This window comes from Arvicanthis niloticus, chromosome 3, assembly GCF_011762505.2.
Source record: "Arvicanthis niloticus isolate mArvNil1 chromosome 3, mArvNil1.pat.X, whole genome shotgun sequence".
Classification (NCBI taxonomy): Eukaryota; Metazoa; Chordata; class Mammalia; order Rodentia; family Muridae; genus Arvicanthis; species Arvicanthis niloticus.
Genome location: NC_047660.1, coordinates 11,866,206 through 11,882,100, shown reverse-complemented (window position 1 = coordinate 11,882,100; position 15,895 = coordinate 11,866,206). Strand labels below are relative to the sequence as shown.

Sequence of the window (15,895 nt, the reverse complement as noted above, 5' to 3'; positions counted from 1 at the left end):
ACTAGTGTTTTAGAGTCTAACATTGGTGCATCATTAAGGACAAAGAGATAAACTGCATGATGCTTCATTATATTCATTTGATGAAGTTTGGGGCCATTTGCTTTCTTATTCAGAAAGTCTTCTTCAATTTCTTTATCTTGCAAAAGTGATGCTCTTTAAAGTCACAGACAAGAGAGCTTTGTACTCTTCTCCAAAGACATAGAAACATAATCCAACTCCCCTTGCGGGCGACATTACTAGCAGGTGCAGATAAACTTGTCGAACAATGTGAGACTCAGAAAAACCTGTAAGGCTGTGATGGTCTTGACTAAACTCTCCAGAGGGACAGGACATATGCACATACATATCATTTATTTCCAAAAGTAACAAAGCTGGCCAAGATTTGCAAGCTGAGGAGGCAGCTGACCAGAGAGGAGACATCATTCTTATATTCTGTATACTCAGAGCCCTCCTTCCTTAAACCTCTTGAAATTCCCTAAAGAAATGTTAAAATAAGGATATTTTCCCTATTACATTAAAGAAAGTAAAGAGACACAAAAGGCAGAGGATTTTCACAAGTGTTTTCAAGTTTATTACCTCTCTCTCTCTCTCTCTCTCTCTCTCTCTCTCTCTCTCTCTCTGTCTCTCTCTATCTCTATCTCTCTCTTTCTCTCTCAACTTTGAAAATATATTTTACTCTATAATACGGGAAAGAGAGACAGCAAGAGCAAATCTAGAGTTGAATGGCTTATATCAATACTGCACATTTACATTTTCTCAGTGTCTTTTCCTCCATTATACACAAGCACCCACCTTCTTCATTTAGCAGTTAACATTTCCACTAAGAGACACAAGAAATCATCTGAAAATGCTTAAATTTTTATTTGATATTATTATAATTCTAAATATTAAATTTATGTTACTCACTTTTCAGAAGGACAAATTAGTCCAGAGAATGCACACACACACACACACACACACACACACACACACACACACACACACACCTATATATGTGTATATTACATATAGAATACAACCAGATGTCAGATGGTATTTTTCTTTTCTGACAAAAATATCTGGCAACTCAGTATCCTATAAACTTGAAATATGACAGTAATTTCTCTGATATGTAAATAATCTGTGTTTAAAAATTATGTTTTATTGTTTAATAGGCATAAAGTCTCAAAGTGAATTTTTGATTTATTGTATATGTTACCTACAAGAGTGAAATAAAACCATACATGTTTCTTTCCTTATATATTGAAACTGTTTTCAACAGTTCAGTTTCAATTTTTCATGTAGTTTCCTCTAAGAACTAGAGAATAGAATCTAAGGAAAGGAATCTCTTCTTAGATCTTGACAAATAAATTACGTGATAACAGAGCTGCAGTTTCATTTTAGACTCAGAAAGAAGGAAGTAAAATTGAATCCTGGCTTGATTGAGCATTTGGGAGTTCTTCTCTTAAAATAAGAAAACATGAAAAACAATCTTTTAAAATGATTATCTGTACCTGCTCTATTTAGTGTCTCTTTAATATATTATTTTTAAAAGAGGAATAAAAATTTACTTCTAAAAGACAGTGTAATGATCAAGATGAAAGTAAAAAAGAGGAAAATTCCATCTATTATATATTCTTTGTTCACAAGAACTCAATGTTCTGATCTGAAATACTCACCACCCACTCATGCATGTCACCAGGAAGAGAGTGTCTGCTGTACTGCTGGAGAAAGACTTGTTCTGCTAACCAATAATAGGATTTTGTTAGTAATTCTAGACAAAGCAGGGTATCATTTATATGCTATTTGACCAAGACATTTATTTTCTTTAAATATCTGTCTTATTTAAACTTATGAATCTAAAGAACTTTGAAATATTTCTGTGTGGCATCCCCTAGGATACATGTAAAATTTGATATTTAATGTATTTTATTGAAAAAAGCTTGTTTTTAAAAAGAATTATATAGTCTTGTAGGCATAGAACTGAAAAGATTATGATTTTGAAACCTACAGGCTTGTTGTCACAGGCTTAAGTAATATATGTCTTTTGTCTAGTTAGCAATCAATGATACTTGCTAGGAGAAAACCTTTATTATCAGGGAAAGCTTCATTTTAAAATATATACATTTACACAAAGAGACACAGAGATACACACAATATAAATATGAGAAAATATTTTTTGCAATTGACAATCCAATTACAAAGTAATTAATAATATCAAAAACTTTCAATAATGTACATCACATAATAATTGACATTTTGTTAACTATTTCTGGATACTAACAGCATTTTATGTACTAGAACATTAGTGTACTGAATGGCATTTTATTAATCTGCTTCAATGGAAAAACCGGCACACGGGAATCATCCAGTTACACACAATATATTATAATATACAGTCTAGCATCATACATTAAATTTTCATTTGGAAAATTGAAATTTTCAATCCCTGAGTAAATTATTAAATTTTAGAGTTTTACAGAATGATATTGAAATTCATTTCTCTTGTAAAACACACATGTGGGAGGAAAAATATAAGGAAGTTTTTGTTGCTATTTTCTACAAAGTATAATTCCTGGGAAAGGACAGTTGACATATAAGGTGCAACACAGTTAACAAAAATGTTCTTGAAAATGGTATCTCAATCACAGTTATAAAATAAAAGCACATTCTGCCAAATGATCTGATAAGTGAGTGAAAATATTAAAACTGATGTTAAAGGCATTAACTCTATCGACAGTATCTTAAAATTATAAATTCAAGATATTTTCAAATATAGGGAGCTACATTACTTAGCTTTATTCCAAAAGTGTAGCTTCTTTCTCAATAAGCAAAGATGCTCATAATAATTAAAACCTTCCAGAAATTTCTTTTACTCAGGTGCATGGAAAGAAACAGATGTAAGGTGGATTCATCATTATGTCTTGTTTGTTCTACAAATGTTAAGGAAGTGAAGCTGCAGAGGAAGATACTGGGTGACTCAGCTTTTAGCACTGTGACTCAGCTTTCAGCACTGTGACTCAGTTTTCAGCACTGTTCACAGCTCAAGTCTCTGTTCTATACTAACTACATTGTATCATATCACAAGAAAATAAACTTTGCATTATAAGTAAATTAATGAAAAACCAAGTCAGATCAACCAAAAGGTTATTCCTCAATGTGTTGGTTGTTTTAGGCATAGGCAACATATAAACTAAACCAAACATTATTTTTATGTTAAGTAGTTCCTTTTCAAGGCATATTTTGTATTTAAAATCAAGTAGTCTCAGATGATCCAGAAGTTTATCCAAGAAAAAGGGATACTATTTAAGAGTTTAGATCAATTTCTGCAGAAAATTTGGATTTCCTTTAGATAACACCTTGTCATTCCTATATTCAAATTTTGAGTTAATGAAATAATTAGGAGTAATGACAGAAGAAGAATGATTAACTCTATACTTAAGAAGCTTCTTCCAATCAAAACTGACACTCTCAAATAGAATAAAGGTAAAAAATCAAATATATACATCTAAATAGACAGATATAGATCAGATGTAGAGATGGAGAGAGTTAGATATGGAGATAAAGAGAAAAATACAGATAGAGATTGAGATGATATAGACAGAGATACATTTGATTGTATTTTTGACTGGCCCATTTAGCATACACAAGCACACATACATGCACACAGACACGTGCATGTGCACAGACACATATATCTTCTTTCAAAGTAAAGTGTTAACAAGCTAATTCTCCATTTGTAGAATTTATGAATTTGTTTCTATGACAAAATAAAATCCTAGTTTCCAACATTCTTTTCTTTTCCAGCTCAGGGACAATTGAATTAGCACTGAAACAAAAACATCCAGGGCAAGTAAGTGATAAACCGGAGCAGCTTCCCAGATACAAAATGTAAGCGAGAAGGTGAAAAGCCATTTCATTTGAGTTTAGCCAGAAAAAAAAAAAAAGAAATAAAAAAGAAAAAAATACACAATAGAAGTTGTCACAATGCTTACTGTTATCTCATCATAGCATATAGAGACTGCTCCAGTTCTTGATATAGTCTTGTAAATCACAGGACTCTATGTGCTTTTCCATTTCATTTTTACATGCTTCCATTTTTCTTCAATACATAATATAATTAATTGGGGTAATAATTTTGATCTGAGTAGAGGTGGCATATGGATTTCTGCAGTCTACTTTATCCCTTAAGAATCAGAGCTCTAAAGTAAAACTTTTGTTTCAAGGTCATGAGGGGCAAGGATCAGAATTGCTCCAGGACTCACCCATGTTGTGCTGCTTTCTCAAATACCAGAAAATATTTTTCTGCTCTCTGAAATAGTGATAATAAATTATAACATGAAATTATATCTTTCTTTATTGTTTTTTCCTGAGGGTTTTAAGTTTATTTTACTGTTTTATATCTCATGTGGAACAAATTATGCTCATCCCCTGAGAAATAACAGGAGACTTCAATATTTCATTTTATCTATTAGAAAGGTCATCTGTACAAAAAATAAACAGAAAATCCCAGAATTAAATAACAGCATAAATAAATTGCACCTGACGTATTTCAACAGAATATTAAACCCAAACACCAAAGAATATGCATTCTACTTAGAAACTCATGTGCTCTTTTCTAAAATACACAAGACACTAGGACAAAAATCACGTCTTTTCATTAAGAGAAAAAGTGAAGCAACTCTATGTATCTTGTCTTATCACAACCCAATAGCATTTAAAGTTAACAGCAAATAAATCTCTAGGTATTACATAAATTCATAAGAATTAAACAGAACATTACAGAATGATGACTTAGCAAAAGAAGAAATCAAGAAACAAAATAGTACTTATAAATAAAGGAAAATGAAAACACATGAAAATAGAAGCTATGGGACATATTTAAAACAATTTAGCTCTCAATCCTTATGTTAAAAATAAGAATAATCATTAATGATAAAATTCAGGGGTCTCGAAAAATAAACTCAAAACAAAATCTAGTAGAGAGTACAAAATAATAAAAATTGGGGGATGAATGAATGAAATAGAAACAAACAAACAAAAAATATAAATCATCAACAAATCTAAAAACTGGTTCCTTAAGGACAAAAACCTGTTGGAAGACCTTGGTCTGAAAAAAAAAAAAAACAGAAGAAAGAGATGACACATGAACAGTACCAGAGATAAAGAGGGTTATGCATATTGGAATGATTCAGAATATTGTAAGAATATACATCACAAAACTTTATCCCAGAAAATTAAATAATCTAAAAGAAATGGACACATTTCTATATTCCTCTAAACCACCAAAGTTAAAACATGGAGAGACCTACAACTTAAACATATCTATAAAAAATAATCAAAGTGAAAGAGTTAAAAAATAAAAAGAACCTAACAACTCCAAAAGTCACAGCAGAAATTTAACAGACATATTTAACAATGACCTACACAAATAATTCTTATATTGATGAAAAGAATATAAGAAAACAAAAGGAACACTTCCAAATTACTTCTATAAAAGAAAAAGCAAAAAGTATACTACCAAAACTACATACAAGTATACAATAACAGCAGCAGAACATTGATGTTAATGAATGTTCCAATGAATATAAATGTAAAAATCCTCAATAAAATATTTTTTAATCATATAGAAGCATACAGAAAAGATCATCTACCATAAGCAAATAGGCTTTATCCCAGATATACAGTGATTATTCAAAATAAGAAAGCAAAAAATGTAATAAGTCATATAAATTGGCATAAATATAAAAATCATATAGTTATTTTAATAGATGCAAAAAATAGAATCATGAGCCATAAGACTAGAGAGCACCTAGCTCAATATACATACATATATACATCATGCATGCATACATACATACTCACAGAATCATCTTCCTAATTTGAGAGAAAAAATAGATATTACTAAAAATCAGTAATGAGACATGAGTGGGTATTAACTCCATTCATCTTCAATACCTTGCTTCAGGTACTATCTGTAGAAGTAAGCCAGGTTAAGAATAGCAGATAAAAAGCAAAGGAAAAGACTGTTAAAATTATATCCATAGGTGATAAAATTTGCATAATAAATGGAAAAAGACTACTAGAATAATTCTATAGGTTATCAACAGTGTCAGCAAAGTGATAGGGTACAAAGTAAACTTACAAAAGTCAGTATAATCTGTATGTTCAAACACAATCTGAGAAAGCAATCAACAAAACATCTCACTTACCAAAGAAAAGTATAGGGACAAACTTACAGAAGGAGGTGAAAGACATCTACAATGCCAAGGCAGCCTTGAAATCACATACAAATAATTTTTGGTTATATAGAGTACTTTCCCTAGTTACTCCCAGATCACTATTGGGTCTTATCTGGGCTGTCCGTACATTCTTGGTCATGTGGTAATTGCATTGGAGCATGGACCACAGAAAAAATATTTTCAAGAAAACTGGCTGTCTTCCGGGATCAACCAGGTACCAATAAGGTCTTTAGTAAGGGCTCAAACTTCATGCTCACTTCTATGTTTTGTAGTTAAAATTTTTCCAGTTTGTTTTTGTGTTCTGTCACAATAATTGTGGTTTGAAATGGCAGCTTCCTTATTGTGTTCAGAAGTCATGGTACCATTGTAGTCAAACACCATCTCTGGCTCAACCTCTATCCCTTTAAAGGATGAACATTCAGTAGTCTCTATAGTCTCTTACTCTGTCCTGGGCAGTTGTGGGTAATTTTTTTTTTGTATGTGTGTGTGAGCGTGCATGTCTCCATTGCATTTCTGCTTGCATGTACTTGTGTGTGTGTGTGTGTGTGTGTGTGTGTGTGTGTGTGTGTGTGTGTGTGTTGGGGGCCGACTTTTAGCAGAAAGCGGCTATCAGCTTTGCAGCCATCTTGAGCCATATACCCTGACATGTGACTTGGATTACAATAGTCTACAACAGTTGAGCACACTCTGATAATCTTGGTTTAGATACCTTTTGAGATTAAAGGTGCGTGAGACTAAAGATGTGTGAGATTAAAGGTGTGTAACTTAAGAGTGACTTAGAAGTGTAGAGATCAGATTTAGAGACAAGACCTAAGGGCATGATTAAAGGTGTGACCAAAAGGCATGGCTTAGAAGTAAGACATATAAAAGGCAGAGGCAGAACAGGACAGAACCAGACACAGCAGAGAGTAGACAAGTAGCAGGCACTTGAAAGAGAACTTGGAAGAAGTAACTTGGAACTTGGAGGGACTAGAAGCTAGGGACTAGGCACTAGGAACTCAAGACTTAGGACTTAGACTGAAGAATAAACGGGATTGAATTACACTCTGTCTGGTCTGCATTCTTCGAGTCCGTCCTCACTCTCGCTCTTGCTGAACCCCGACCCGCCGACCTGAGCAGCAGCTTGGGCCGGGATAAAGTGGCCGCCCAAACGTGGGTCGGCCCGGGCCTCAACATTTTGTTGGGGCCGCGACATTTTTGGCACCCCAAAACAGGGACTACTGCGGTTCCCAACATTTTTTGGCCACCCCAAAGTGGGGCTAGTGTGGAACCCAACATGTGTGTGTGAATCAACATACATAGCATGATAATGAAATATTTGATGAAGGTTATGAAAAGATGGATTAATTTGTGGGTGTAAATATAAGTTAGTAGGAGCCAGTTTAATATTATGCATGCTTGTCCTATTACAGAGAATGATGCCACTCCATCTCTATTTTGTAACTAATCTTGTAACTCTTTCTCCTAAAGCCTTGGCTACAATAATTATTACCAGGTTCTCTTTTACTCTTCAATTAATCATTTCATATTTCTTCTACTCCACCTTTTCTTTTTACAATGTATACCTATTTATTGATCACTAATATCTATGCTACAGATTAAATATACTGCTGACTGGAAGTTTCTTCAGCCAAATAAATTACTTCATTACTATTTAGTTTAGCCTCTGTAAATTTTTTGGAAATAGGCACAGAAAGCTGGATTCTTTGCCAAAAGATCACATGATAATCTATAAAGAAGTTGTGTTTAAATTTTGGTTGCCTTTTTAACTCTTATGATCATGACCTCTACAGTCTAGGGTGGTACTATAACTACTGCTTTCTAAAATAATACTAGGTAGGCTCTTAAGATCCCCTTACAGTACTTGACTGCTTATCTAATCTAAAATTACAAGTACTTCCACATTCCTCCAAAACCCAATATGGTCCGGTCCTTCGTAGCAACAGATTTCGTTGCCAAAATCTGTATTATTTACTTTTCTGCTGCAGTGATAAAAACAATGCACAAAATCAACATATGGCAAACTTTACTTGAACTAGCATTTTCAAACAGATAATAGATATCATTGCTAGGAGATCTAGTAGCTAGTAACAGGCATGACGCTTGTACAAGATTAGAGAAAGCTCACATCTAAAGCTAGAACCATGAAACAGAAAGAATAAAGTAGAAGCAGTTTGTGTCTTTATAATCTGAAAACCCACCCCAAAGACCATACTTCCAAAAAACTACCCCAATCTCCTCAGAAAAGCATCAGCAACTGGGAATAAAGTGTTCATATCACCAAGTCTATGAGAGACATTTCTCACTTAACCACAGAATATGATATAGATTACCTTTTACTTCTGAGCATTCTGCACTCTCTTAACTTCCTTAATCAATACCTTTATAGTCAACATTGATTTTAGCTCTGCTCACCTTAATTACCACACACTGGAAATAGAAAGTTCTCTGATGAGGATTTAGAGATACATTAAACTATGTGTGTAAGGATGAGCTCTCATGAGTCAGTTTAATTCTATGACCAGTTAGCCGTGTAATAGTATTTGGTTTTGTCACAGATCTATGACTTTTCAAGACATAGGTCCCTGATCTTTTACTAAAGCAAGATGTATTAGTCAGAGGTTTTGTTAGAGGAAAAAACACTAATATAATAAGCATACATATTCAGTCTGCCTTACAGGCTGGAGCTCAGCTATTCCAATAGTGGCTCTATCCCAAATGGACAGGACAAGAATTTGGTAATTGTTTATGTAGTTCACAAAGATAAATTTCTCAGCTGAAATTTAGTCTGTGTTAGGATCCTAATGAAGTATGTTCTAATAACTGTGTAGGGTTGTTCAGGAATAAGTTAGGATAACGAGTCAGGCCAAACAAGCAAAAAGCAAAAAGGTTCCTGTGTTCATGTCCTTTCATCTGAGGTTCTACCATAAGTTGTGGTCCAAATTTAGGGTGGGTTTTCCCATATCAAACATTCCAATCACTAAAATCCACACAGGTATGCCTAGAGGCTTTAGTTAATTACAGATAGCCAGGTTGACAATCAAGATTATGCATCACACAAGAAATGAGTTTTACTTCATAGAATAGGACTTATATTCAATGAGAAAGTCATTAGTCACTCCCATGATGTACATACCACTATATACTGTGGGCATATCTTGTCAAGTCAGGTGTTACTGCAGCTCTCGGAATTCAAAAACAAGTATGATTATTTATTCTTCTTCTCTTCCAACACCTTGACGATCACCTTCCATCACTCTGAAAGCAAGCTAGTAGAAATGAGGCTTAATATCTCCATAATCTTTTGCTCAACTATATGGGGTTTTCAGCAATAAGTTTTTACCATCAAGTTTTGGAGGAACACTGGCAATTATTTATAATGTTTGGGGGTATATGAAACCCCAGCAACCAACAACTCTAGTAAATCAACTGATTGCTATCATGGGCTTGTGTGTGCTACTCTGGGGTATCTAGTAACAACATTGTAGGTTAATTTCATTTTATGATCTCTCTCCTGTGTGTGTGTGTGTGTAAAGTTCCACTTTAGTAGGGTTCTAAATTATTTTTTAAGTTATTTAAGTGTTTTTAATAACCTGTCCCCTGAGCACCTACTACAGTTTAACCCTCCCTGTTGTATACTTCCGTTTAAGCCTTAATGCCACTGTGCTCTCCCTTTCTTTCCTTGAATGGTCTTCCCTTATGCCTCTTATAAATTGCTGCTTTCTATGAATATTCCATATAAAACATATATATTTAAAGATTCAAATGAAAAATCCACAAATGAAATAAGATACAAAATTTCTCCTTTGAACCTTGGTTTACCTCACTCAGAATAAATGTGTCTCACTCAGATTAATGTTTGCATCTCTCCCTATTTATCTTTAAAATTTATAGTATAATTTTTTAAATAACTGAATAATATTCAACTGTGTGAATACACCACATTTTCCTCAGCAATTAGGCAGTTGATAGATATCTCAGCAACTTTAATTTCTTGGCTATTGTGAATAAAAAGCAGTGAAAATGATGAGCAGATATTTTGTTATTGATTTACAGATCTCTTTGACTATATGCCCAAGAGTGGTGTAGCTAGATTTTTTTTGTGGTAAATCCATTTTTCAGCTGGCTATGGAGCACTTACACTGACTGTAATAATGGTTGTACCTCTAGAATTCCTATATGTTCCTGTTTTCAAACATTCATGCAATAATGTCAATACACACACACACACACAAACATTTTTATTAACATCATATATATGTGTATATATACATATGCATTATATCTGTGTAATATATATGTATATATGTATATTGAAGTTCTATGTATAGAGGCAATTTGATTAATTTAATTAGGGTAATGTTAAACTATCACATAGTTTTATTCTATATTTCCTGGATGCATAAAGATGTTGAACATTAAGAAAATATTTCTTGGCCATTTAAGTTATTCAACATGAAAACAGTGAGACTTTCAAAGAACACTACTCCCCAAAGATTCTGCAAAATAAAAAATGAAGAAACATTTCCAATTTATTTTTAGGAAACCAGTATTATTCTGGTATCAAAACTAGACAAAAGTCAAAAATAAAACTTTAGGGTGATATCTCTGATGAATCGTGAAGTACAAATCTCAACAAAATAGTTCAAACAAAAATCAAGAATATATCGCAATACTGTCCATCATGTTAAAGTTGGCTTCAAACCAGTGATGTAAGGTTGGTTTAACAAATATATGCCAATAAATCTAATCCATCAGATAAATAAACAACAACAAGGCAAGAAATTAAATGTTCATTTTATTTTATTCAGAAAAGGCCTTTAACAAAAAAAACTCAAGTGATCTTCATGATAAAAGTCTCAGATATGCTAAGATTGCAAGGGCTGTGTTTCCTTATGACAAAAAAAGTATATAAGGTATCTCTAGCTAACTGTGTATATCACAAAAATCCATTGCTAAATAGAGAAACACCCAAAGCATTTTCACTAAAATCAGGAACAAGAAAACTATGCCTACTCATTTCTTACCTGTTCAATAGAATACTTAAAGTTTTAACTAAAGTAATATGGCAAAATTAGTGTATAAAGTAGATTTAAAAATCAAAATATTATTGTTTTCAGAAAATAAGATTTTATATATAAAAGACAACCTTAGAGACTTCAGTATCAGATCTCCTACAGCCTATAACCACATTCAATAAGTAGAGGGATAAAGAAATTCACATATAAAACCCAAAATATTACTGAATGCTATTGAAAAACTGAGAGAAAAAAGTAAGGGAAATAGCTCCATTCAAATAGTCTCAAAATAAAAGAAAGTACCTTGGAATAAATCTAGCCAAGGAAATGAAATGCTTATATAATATAAATTTTAAGGTCATCAATAAAGAACTGAAAGAAGATACACCAAATGAAAAGCCCTCCTTTGTTATCATCTTGGTAGGATTAATAATGTGAAATGTAGATTCATCACATCACAATTCAAATGTAATTATTCAACAAAACTGAAAAATAATCTTAAATTTCATGTGTAAGCACAAAAGACTAAAGATACCCAAAATAATCCTGAACAACAACAATAAAAATCTTTTTGGGTTATCCCCACAGCAGATTCCAAGTAAAAACCTAGTATTAAATTCAACATGATAAGGGCATAGAAACAGGCTCATCAATGGATGAACTATAATTTAGCACCCACAAATGAGCTAACATTTCAACAGCATATGATTATTGGCAATGAGGCCAAGAATTGAGTTGAGCAAAGACAACATTGTCAACAAATGGTTATGGTCAAACTGGACCACTGAATACCTAAGAATGAGCCTCAAATCTAATCTATAACTCTTTTCAGCAGAAACATCAAGATCAATTGGCATAAGGACCTCAGCATAAAACCTAGTATTCTGAATGTCACACAGAGAAAGTAGAAGATGCATTTGAACTCCTTGTCCTATATCACAGACATTAAGAATAAAAGGTAACAAACAGGACCAGATGAAATGAAGTCTCCTTAAAGCAAAGGGTACCATCATTCTAGAGATGAGGCATCCCAAAGAATGTGAAAATGCTTTGTATAGGTAATACATCTGGCAGAGAATTAGTGTTTGGAATGCCCAAAGAACTCAACATCAAGAAAACAAACAACAAACAAACAAAGAAGCACCTTAAAATCTGAGTATAGGTATACAGTTTCTCAAAAGGAGACTCACCATCACATTTATTGATAATAAGATAACAAAAATAATAATGCAAGTTTGGAAATTATTGGTGTCAGAAAACTGAAAACCTTATAATATCTCAACATTGTTCAGACTTATTTTTGCCTAGAATGTCTATTAGCCAGTATCCTTACAAATAATGTCATTTACATGACTACATCTGGATGTCCACTCTTCCTGACCTCTTTTCTTCTATTGATCAGACATATGACTATGTGTGTATACTCTATTATAGCATTTTAAATGTCTGGATTAATATTTTGTTTTATCTTATTTTATTTTATTTTATTTTATTTTAAGCTTAAAAAAAAACCGAAATCTTCGGGGAAGTTTGACTTTTTCTTTTATTATTTTGTTCCCTTTCTTTCAATATACAAGGCTATAGCCTCTATCTGTCTTGATTTCTATCTGCCTCATCTTACCATTTTTCCCATATTTAACATTTTATATAATGATGAGTAACTCTTTTTTTCTTAATATTTATTGTTTAAAAGCTAATGACTTTTGGGTACGAGTTTCAAACTTTCTAAATTATAAAATTATAAACACACCTATGCACATCCCAGTTGCAGCTCCTTTCAACCCCAAGTAGTATTTTTTTCTCCTCCATGAGGCCTATAGAATGTTAACTCTACAAGTTAGGAACCCCCACCATGGGGCGAGTATGCATAAATGAGGTAGAATTTCAGCTGTGCATCTGTTTCATTAGTTGAGCCAAATACTGAAAAAAAACTGTTCTCTCAGTTTCTCTTTGATTTTCCCTATGAAACTCCAAATGAAAGTACAACTGTCTCATCCAAATAAAAAAAAACCCCAAGTGACTCATTGTTCTCTTCTGAGCCAATCTTCCATAATTTGCCATGTTTAACTACCACTTCTCATAGGATGTACAGTCTTCCAGGATCTGTTTTAGGTGAGAGACTTCATTAGCATCCTTCATTAAGATATGGGATTGCTTAGTTAATCCACACTTTCAAACACCATTGCACTTAGAAATATAGTTAACATGCAGTTTAACCATTTTTCTTTATTTCCAAGATACCAACATTTTATATGAAATATTTCAGACATATTCGCTATTAATATTTTTGCTTGGTGTTTGAGGAGAATTTTATTTTTAAAAGAAAATCATGTAAGTGTCTTATTAGTGTTTATGTATTCTATGGCCTATGATGAACTTAAATACATTTTAAAGTGGAAAGAAAGCAAGGGGAGATGATTGAAGGATGAAGGAGATGTAGCAGAAGACGGAGGTGAGTCCTGTCAGGATTCCTAAGCAGTTAGAAATACTTACAGTTCTAAATTATCATATTCCTTTTAAATTGAGTTAATTTTACTTGTATAGAATTTACTGGACTGAGACCAAATCATTTATTTTAAAATATAATTCCTAAGAAATGACTATAAATTCTTAAGAAAAAGGAAATAAGAAAAATAAGGGAAGAGAGCATGTGTTGAGGGAAGAAAATTAACATCATTTCCATCAATGAGTCAGCCTGCATCCTTCTCCCTGTGAACAATACAATGAATATTGTATCTATAGTATATCTATTGTAGCATCTGCAAGAGCTTAATCACTATCATTCCCATTTCAATAGTAATATATTAACAAAGTTAAAACACTTATAAATTGCATTTATGGTTCAGACTGGTCTGAGGTGAAATTACTTAGAATAATGGAGGTAGGAGGGACTAACATGATTTCAGAAAAAAAGCTGTTGAAGGGTTTATGTATTTTAAAAGCAATTTGAAAATGATAATTACTCTATTAAGCTACCTTTCAATCTATTTATTGGCGCATTACTTTTTTGATATTAATTCCTGCTTATTCTTAATATTTGTGGTTTTGCCAGCTTTTTTATTTCACACAGAAATGGGTTCACATTAAAATATAGGAGAGTTGTCATCCTAGCCTTGAAATTTTCCCTGCTGTGTTATTTAATACTGTTTTAAAAATATTTCCATTGGTCCTACAGCAAAAATTTTCAAAATAAATTCTTATAATATTATCTCTACAACAACAAAATATAATAAGCATTGGAAATATTTGATTCATTTTGGAACAAGTAATAAAATTCCTATAACAAAGTCTATAATTTCCACATAGTTCTCCTAATGTGGCTATTCTGCCTTTTGGGTGCAGAAATATTAATGTATTTGATTATGGAATACTGCCTCAGACCTATTCAGAGCATTGTATAATATTTGATATATACATTGTATTATATTTTATTACACACACACACAGCATTTCTGAATTTAAGGGGACGGAAGAGCTCAGATGATCAGAATCTGTGCTTGTAGGTGACTGAGTCTTTGAATTTTCTTCTGACATCAAAACTCTTGCAGCACCATTTTCTTGCTTGTTCACAGTTGTCAGTTTCAAATCCAGGATCAATTTCAAGGCAGGCCCAGACAGACAAGAACATTCTGAGCAAAAGGACTATTAAAAGAAAGTGAAGCCTTAAGTATTTTTAAATTGACTTATAAGACATTTGTAGCCTTCTTTAGTGCAGCACAGACCAAAGTCCATGATACATTGACACCACTGTTAACGTGAAAAAGTCATAGATGCCCATGGCAAAGTGTTTTTCTGAAGATCAGATGGCTCTAGAAGAAAGGCATCGTAAATGAAAGCGATTTTTAAACAGACAATCCATTTCCCTAATCAAGTCTCTTAGTTGGATCATACATTCCTTGTCTTTCAGTTCTGACATGAAAATGAATCAAAATTCAATTTGAATATATATTCAAATATATTAAAAATAATATTACAGATTTTAGAAAATTGATCAAATCAAAGTATTCCCTTACTAGAAAATGGAAGATAATATTGTACTTTACAAAATAAAGTTTCAATTTAATTATTTTCATATATGATTTCATGTATAATGAAATGAAAATGACATATAATTTTATTTTGAATAGACTATTTTTTTTCTCAATGTACCTATAAGTCTAAAGGAACACTTTTCTTTTTGTACCTCTAATATATCTCGTTCTTTTCTGTATCAGAATGGAATTTCAAGGTTTCTCTTTTTCATTAGCAAGTTAAAAATTTACTTTCTTTAAAAAAAGTGGATCAAAATGAAAATAAGTCTTTGGGCACTTTAAAAATTAATCTATAGAAATTATTTTTTTTTTTTTAACTTTCAATGTCTTAATTTTTCCATTTGCCCTCACTCTGTCTTACAAGGACAGCAGCCTTGAATTGTCAGGGTATATCTAGTGCAATGCGATTTCTACCTCAGGCCTTGCTTGAGAACTCTATGATTTTCAAGTTGTAATGAGAATAAAAATGGTTTCTACCCTTCTGCTGGATGACAAACATTGTTTGTGCAATCCAGCTTATTGTTGGACTTTGGCAAAAATGGACATACAGAAATTGTCTCTGGTGATCCAAATGACAGTTTTTAGAGTCTGAGGCCCAATTTCTAAAGCACCTCATTGTCTTCTT

General features: G+C 32.6%; 1 long non-coding RNA gene across 2 annotated transcripts in view; it reads right to left on the bottom strand.

The window, feature by feature from the left end:
* The window catches only part of LOC143441654 (uncharacterized), a 327,290-nt gene that overhangs the window by 143,346 nt on the left and 168,049 nt on the right, over window positions 1–15,895 (bottom strand). The window lies entirely within an intron of this gene.